Raw genomic sequence first — 8441 nt, 5'->3', positions numbered from 1 at the left:
CTCTTTACCATTGTCGTCGGGACCAAGATGGTCGTCGTGTAGCCTTTGCAGTCTTCCATTCCCAGCGTCTTCAAACAATCTTTGAGGTATTTTTCTTGAGATATGAAGATGCCATTTCTTTGCTGACGAATTTGAAGACCAAGGAAGAACTTCAGCTCACCCATCATGGACATTTGATATTGCTCTTGCATCATGTACCCAAACTCATCACTATACTTCTGGTTGGTGCAGCCGAAGATTATGTCATCCACATATATTTGGCACACAAACAGTTCACCATCATATGTCTTCGTGAAGAGTGTGGGATCGAGGGATCCAGGTTTGAAGCCTTTGCTCTTCAGGAAGTCTTTGATTGTATCATACCAGGCACGAGGAGCTTGTTTGAGGCCATACAGTGCTTTGTTTAGCTTGTACACCATATCAGGATGTTTTGGATCTTCAAAGCCAGGTGGTTGTGCGACATATACTTCTTCTTCAATCTTGCCATTGAGAAATGCACTCTTTACATCCATTTGATATAGCAAGATGTTGTGATGATTAGCGTAGGCTAGCAGTGTGCGAATAGCTTCAAGCCTAGCAACAGGAGCAAATGTTTCATCGAAGTCAATCCCTTCAACTTGAGTATATCCTTGAGCCACAAGACATGCTTTGTTTCTGACGACTTGACCATGCTCATCTTGCTTGTTTCGATATATCCACTTTGTTCCAATAATGTTATGCTTGCGAGGGTCAGGTCGCTTGACGAGTTCCCAGACATTATTCAGTTTGAACTGTTGAAGTTCATCTTGCATGGCTTGAATCCATTCAGGTTCCATAAAAGCTTCAGCAACTTTCTTGGGTTCTGATATTGACACAAATGAAAAGTGCCCACAGAAGTTTGCTAGCTGTGTTGCTCTTGATCGAGTGAGCGGACCAGGTGCATTGATGCTGTCAATTATCTTCTCTATTTGAACTTCATTTGCAACACGAGGATGAACAGGACGAAGATTTTGCTCTGGCTGATCATTGTCATCATTAGGAGGATTGTCTTCGGTCTGAGCATTGCCTTCAGGTTGATTTGGTGCATAGATGATAAGTTCCTCTTCAGGTTGTGCTTCAGAGGGCATGATTTCACCAGTTCCCATCAGCTTGATAGACTCGTTTGAAGGAGCTTCATCTAGTGTACTTGGCAGAATCTCTCTCTGTGAACCATTGGTTTCATCAAATTTCACATCCACAGTTTCAACGATTTTGTAGAGATAAAGGTTGAAGACTCTGTAGGAGTGTGAATCCATTCCATATCCAAGCATGAAGCCTTCGTGAGCCTTAGGTGCAAATTTTGACTTGTGATGGGGATCCTTGATCCAGCATCTAGCTCCAAATACTCTGAAGTAACTGACGTTTGGCTTCTTGCCAGTAAGGAGCTCATAAGATGTTTTGTTCAGAAGCTTATGGATGTACACACGGTTGATTATGTGTCATGATGTATCAATAGCTTCAGGCCAGAACTTTCTTGGTGTCTTGTATTCATCTAGCATTGTTCGAGCCATCTCAATGAGGGTTCTGTTTTTGCGCTCAACGATGCCATTTTGCTGAGCTGTGTATGGAGCAGACAACTCATGAGTGATTCCCATGGTATCCAGATACAGATCAAGTCCAGTGTTCTTGAATTCAGTGCCATTGTCACTTCTGATGTGCTTGATCTTCATGCCATAATTGTTCATTGCTCGATTTGCGAAGCGCCTGAAGACATCTTGCACTTCAGTCTTGTAAAGAATTATATGAACCCATGTGTATCTTGAGTAGTCATCAACAATGACGAAGCCATAGAGACAGGCAGTTGTTGTGAGGGTGGAGTAGTGAGTAGGTCCAAATAAGTCCATGTGTAACAGCTCGAAGGGTTGAGTTGTTGTCATGATTGTCTTCGAGGGGTGCTTTGCCCTTGTCATCTTTCCAGCTTCACAGGCACCACACAGATGATCCTTTTTGAACTTGAGATCCTCAATGCCAATGACATGCTTCTTCTTGACGAGTGAGTGTAAGTTCCTCATGCCAGCATGTCCTAGCCTTCGATGCCAGAGCCAGCATTCTGAAGCTTTTGTGAGAAGACATACGGCAAGCTGTGGACCTGCTGAGAAATCTACCATGTATAGATCATCTTTTCGATACCCTTCAAAGACTAGAGATTTGTCAGATTCCATTAGTACAAGGCAACGGTATTTGCCAAATATCACAATCATGTTCAACTCACAAAGCATTGAGATAGACATTAAGTTGAAACCAAGGGATTCAACAAGCATCACTTTATCCATGTGTTGATCCTTTGAGATTGCAACTCTACCTAGACCCAATACCTTGCTTTTACCAGTGTCAGCAAATGTAATGTGACTCTTGTCGGATGGACGTAAGGTTGAGTCCATGAGAAGACTTCGATCACCAGTCATATGATTTGTGCATCCACTGTCCATAATCCATTCTGAAGCTTTTGGTAATGTACCCTACAATGCAGTTAGGAGGATAGGCTTCACAAGAGTGTTCACCGCTTATGTCAAGGTTAGGACATAGTATGATAAACAAGAGATTCAGATGTGAAGTATACAGCATGGCATTTTATCGTGCGTCCTAAATGAGTTTTAGGTCCCCAGCAATAGTATCGGACGCCATTGATTGCTGGCTGGAGACCGTTTTCTGCAAAAGAGAGTTAGTTCTTCTTTGCCACCCACATCTTCAGTGGTGGCTTAGAAGCAATGAGTCTAAGTGCAGCATCTGAGAATTTTGACTTTGAAGCCCTAGCAAATAGCCTTGCAGGAGATGAATGATACTCATATGAATAAGCTGAAAAGTTCTTAGTCCTATGAACATAGCGGTTTGAGGATACACGCTCATATTCATAAGTCTGAGCATGATTTCCCTGCGAAACATTGGCGTTAGGGTGACTCATGTGAGTCATGTGTCTGTATGAAGCCTTTGGGCCACATGAAGCTATAGGTCTGGGGTTTGTCTTCTTCCTTGGTGGTGTCATGACGACATTCACAGGAAGATTCTCAATGTACTACTTAGGTACCCAGATCTTCTTCATAGGTGGTCCATTCCTGCAGTTAGTACCAATGTACCTGGCAAACACTTCACCATTCTGATTTTTGAACAGCTTATAGTTTGCATCAAAGGATTCGTCAATGATACTAGGATTAGCACAGGTAAAGCCAGATAAGGTGGATGGATCTACTGAAGGTTCCTTTGCAGCAACCCATGTGGTTTTGGGGTACTGCTCAGGCTTCCAGTATGAGCCATCAACATTCATTTTCCTTTCGAACCCAACACCCTCTTTCCTAGGGTTTCGGTTCAGAATCTGCTTTTTGAGGACATCGCAGAGAGTCTGATGTCCCTTCAAACTTTTGTACTTCCCTGTTTCAAGCAATGTCTTCAAAATAGCATTTTCATCAGCAATAGCAGTGGTATCCTCCGCAGAGGGGTTAGTAACCACATCAGTAGGTGAAGACAATGAAACAGTAGCAGCAGTGGAACATTCAGCAACAGATGTAGCGTTATCACGCTCAATGCATTTTAGACATGGTGGTTCAAATCCATCCTGAGCGGAACTGATCTGTTGAGCGCGAAGTGACTCATTCACCTTTTGAAGATCTTCATGAGCCGCTCTCAATTTTTCAAGCTCTTGTTTCCTTTGAAGATAATCGTAGGAGAGCCTTTCATAAGTAGTTGAGAGCGATTCATGACGACCTTCAAGTTCCTGGTACTTAGCATGAAGATTTTTTATGTCATCAACTAAGGATTGTGAACGTGTCATTTCAGCGTCCAACAGGTCATCGCTTTTGTCTAACAGTTTTTGAGTATGTTCCATAGCCTTTTGTTGTTCAGTTGCAATTTTAGCAAGTGTTTTGTAGCTGGGTTTGGATTCACAATCAGAGTCATCTTCACTTGAAGTTTGAAAGTAAGCATCGCGTGATTTTACCTTGGCACCACGTGCCATGAAGCAGTAGGTGGGAGTAGGATCGTCTTCGTCATTAGATTCAGCGTTGGTGTGAAAGTCATTGTCTTCAGTGTTGAAGATGGACTTGGCGACATAGGCTGTGGCTAAAGCCAGACTTGCAACGCCAGGGTCAGACTCCTCTCCAGACTCCACCTACGCCTCCTCCGAAGCAAACTCCTCCTCTGAATCCATTTCCTTGCCAACAAAAGCACGAGCCTTGCCAGATGAGCTCTTCTTGTATGATGAAGACTTGGAAGAAGACTTAGAATACTTTGAGGATTTCTTCTTCTTCTTGTCATCAGAATCATATTCCTTGCTTTTCTTCTTCTTCTTCTTCTCATTGTCCCACTGTGGACACTCAGATATGTAGTGACCGGGTTTCTTGCACTTGTGGCAGGTTCTCTTCTTGTGATCATGGGTGGAAGCTTCATCATTTCTTGAGCTGGATCATGAAGACTTTCTGAAGCCTTTCTTCTTAGTGAATTTCTAGAACTTCTTCACAAGCATAGCAAGTTCCCGTCCAATGTCTTCAGGATCTTTAGAACTGCAGTCAGATTCTTCTTCAGATGAGGAAACAACTTTTGCCTTCAAAGCGCGAGTTTGGCCATAGTTTGGGCCATAGATATCTCTTTTCTCAGATAGCTGGAACTCATGTGTGTTGAGCCTCTCAAGTATATCAGACGGATCGAGTGTCTTGAAGTCAGGACGTTCTTGTATCATGAGGGCAAGGGTGTCAAAGGAGTTGTCAAGTGATCTCAGCAATGTCTTGACGATTTCATGCTTGGTAATCTCAGTTGCTCCAAGAGCTTGAAGTTCATTTGTGATGTCAGTGAGGCGATCAAACGTGAGCTGGACATTTTCATTGTCGTTTCTCTTGAAGCGGTTGAAGAGGTTGCGAAGAACACTGATTCTTTGATCTCTCTAGGTTGAGACGCCTTCGTTGACCTTGGATAGCCAGTCCCAGACTAGCTTTGACGTTTCCAGAGCACTCACACAGCCATACTGTCCTTTGGTCAGATGACCACAGATGATGTTCTTTGCAGTAGAGTCCAGTTGAATGAACTTCTTGACATCAGTGGGGGTGACACCTTCACCAGTTTTGGGAACGCCATTTTTGACGACATACCAGAGGTCGACATCAATGGCTTCAAGATGCATACGCATCTTATTCTTCCAGTGTGGATATTCAGTTCCATCGAACACGGGGCAAGCAGCGGAGAACTTGATTATCCCTGCAGTCGACATAGCTGAAACTCCAGGTGGTTAAACCGAATCACACAGAACAAGGGAGTACCTTGCTCTGATACCAATTGAAAGTGCTAGTATCGACTAGAGGGGGGTGAATAGGCGATTTTTATGAAAGTCTTCAAAACTTAGAAGTTTCGAAGACAAACAACAGAAATGACCTAATTAATATGCAGCGGAAGATAAACTACCCTAAGCAAGCCATAGTCAAGTATGCAATGATGTGAAAGTACAGGACTAATAGCAGCTAGGTCATAAGGATCAGAACGGAAGATAGTATGTAGCCAATCAACAGTAGTAGTCAAGCAATGAAGTCAAACAGATACACAGATAGGCAATGACTTCACGAAGACAAACTTAAGTAAAGTTGGGAAGGGATAGAACCAGTTGCTTGTTGAAGACACAGGATTTGTTAGACCAGTTCCAGTTGATGTGACAACTGTACGTCTGGTTAGGGAGGCTGAGATTTAACTCAGAAGACCGTGTCTTCACCTTATTCCCCTTGAGCTAAGGACACCCAGTCCTTGCCCAGTCACTCTGGTAAGTCTTCAAGGGAGACTTCCAAACCTTCACAGACTTCGTTCACCGGCAATCCACAATGACTCTTGGATGCTCAGAACGCGACGCCTAACCAGCTGGAGGATTCACAGTCCTCAAGTGTAATAAGTCTTCAGGTCACACAGACAGAAAGACTTCAGTGATGCCTAACACTCTTTGGCTCTGGGTGTTTGGGCTTTGTCCTCGCAAGGATTTTTCTCTCTCTCAAATGCTTCGAGGTGGGTTGCTCTCAAATGACAAAAGCCGTGCACTAACTCTGAGCAGCCACCAATTTATGGTGTAGGGGGTGGGCTATTTATAGCCACTAGGCAACCCAACCTGATTTGTCCAAAATGACCCTGGGTCACTGAGGAACTGACACGTGTTCCAACGGTCAGATTTCAAACACACGCGGCAACTTTACTTGGGCTACAAGCAAAGCTGACTCGTCCAGCTCTGGATAAGGTTTGCTCTCATTGTCTTCGCTCGAAGACATAGGATTTGAGTTGAGCATCACTTCAGTCACTCTGACTTAGTTCACTTGGACCCCACTTAACAGTACGGTGGTTCCTATGACTCAACAAAGAAGAAAAGGAAACTACGAAACCACACAGTCTTCGCGCTCCATAGTCTTCACGCAATGTCTTCTCATGTCATAGTCTTCAATAAGAATATCTTCTCATACCACCATTGTCTTCAATGTCTTCATACATTTTTAGGGGTCATCTCCGGTAGGTAAACCGAATCGATGAGGGACACTACCTGCGTTATCCTGCAATTCTTACAAACGCATTAGTCCCTCAACCAACTTTGTCGTCAATACTCCAAAACCAACTAGGGGTGGCACTAGATGCACTTACACAAGTATCTCATTTTGTGATTTCGGCGCAGGAACTGCGCCGGGCCGTAAAGGATATAAACAGCCCGCCTCCACAACCCGAGGATCCAGAACGGTTCCTCGATCCGGCCTCCCAAGAGGATTCGGACATATTAGTGGAGTTGATCGACGGGGTATTTCACCAACTGAGGATCGATAATGCCTTGGTCGCCATTACGACCGATTACCCCGGAATACTTCCCGCTTCGCAGGTATCTGAGATCGAAGTCCCAGTACTTTGAAAATGACCCATCTATGCGTGTTTTTTACCACCGTATACCAATGGTGTTTCGCAGGGGGCACCCTTGAGGCGGAGGGCCGAGCCCACGGCGGCTAGCCAACAAGGGGCAGCATGGCCCAGCAGGCTAAAAAGAAGTGTTGTCCGGATCGAAACTCCGGTGCAATGGTATGGCGCGTCACCTTACTCCCTGGCCTTATTCCCAGGAGGCATACTAACGCTCTTGCCATTTCAGGAAGAAGAGCGCTCGTCGGACTGTATCCGGAGAGGTTGCCAATCAATCCTCCGCTCGCCAGGCTCCAAAGCCGGGTCCAGAAGCGGAGGCGAACACGGGGCATGCGTCGGATGTTCCTCTGACAGAGGATGCCGGCAGGTTATCTGCCACCAATTCCGAGGTGGAGAGTGCCATGAATCACAGGCGCCACCGGAGTTCTCCGTGATGCGTGTTTCTCCCCAGAGGCATTGAATGCCTTTAATTCGGGAGATGTGCACCTCCGTGCCGCTCAAAATGGTCTAGCCAGAGCCACGGAGCAGTATGTAAAAGACATACGGGTGAGAAAATTTGACAGTTATATATGCCAGTAGCCCCTGAGACTTGAAATAGTTAGAATAACTGATTTAAGGATCATTTATTGTGCAGGATCTTACAGAAAAGAATACCCAACTGTCCCAGGAGTTGGAGGAGTGCAAAGCCCAACTTGAGGCCGCACTAGCCACAGCGGGGGAAGCCAAAGAGACCCCCTCTGGTAATATATGCTTCAAAAGATAAGTAATTTGTGAAGTGCGGCGTGTGTATAAGTCTGACAATAATATTGCAGATGGCGCCGGGATAGATCCGGACAAGCAACAGCTCATGCGCTGGTTAAAGGCCGGCGAGAATGTACTTACAAGGGTGAGGCAGGAGAAAAATAATCTCCAAGATGCCCACACCCAGCTGGGTGAGGAACTAAAGGATGTTCGTGCCCAGCTATCTGACTCCGTGAAGGAGAATCGGCGGCTTCGACGCGGCATTTTTAGTAAGTGCTTGAACGAACTTTGAAAAAGAGTTCGGCGAGGAAGTCGACTAACAGAGTTGTGTCTGTAGGTATGCTCACAGACCGTCCTGCAGAGGAAATACCCGGTTCTACGGGTGACCTTCTTCCCGAGCTCTTGCAATTGCATGAACGAGTTCGGCAGGTGATGAAAGGCGTCGCCCAGGCCTTGTGGCCATCTGTCTCCCTGCCCCGAAGGCCTTGGAGAGATTGCAGAGAGGCTTCAGGGAGCACGGCAGCGCTTCCTCTTATTGAAGATATCGGCCTGCCGTCAAGGCGCCAGGGAGGCCTGGGCCATGGTGAAGACGCGGTACACGAAGGCTGACCCAAACCACATGGCCGAGGTCGGACCTGCGGGGCCCGATGGGAAGGAGATCCCTGTGAGCTTAGTGTACGGCCAAGTAGAATTGGCCGCAAAGTACTCCCAACAGGATTGTAAACTAGACAACCTGCTAAATGGCATTGAAGAGGAATATGCCCAGTCAAGTTGACTATGTAATCTAAGATGACATGTAAAACGCCTTCTAGCCGGATTGTAGATCGTTT

This window comes from Triticum dicoccoides, chromosome 5B, assembly GCF_002162155.2.
Source record: "Triticum dicoccoides isolate Atlit2015 ecotype Zavitan chromosome 5B, WEW_v2.0, whole genome shotgun sequence".
Lineage (NCBI taxonomy): Eukaryota > Viridiplantae > Streptophyta > Magnoliopsida > Poales > Poaceae > Triticum > Triticum dicoccoides.
This window is presented reverse-complemented; position numbering follows the sequence as displayed.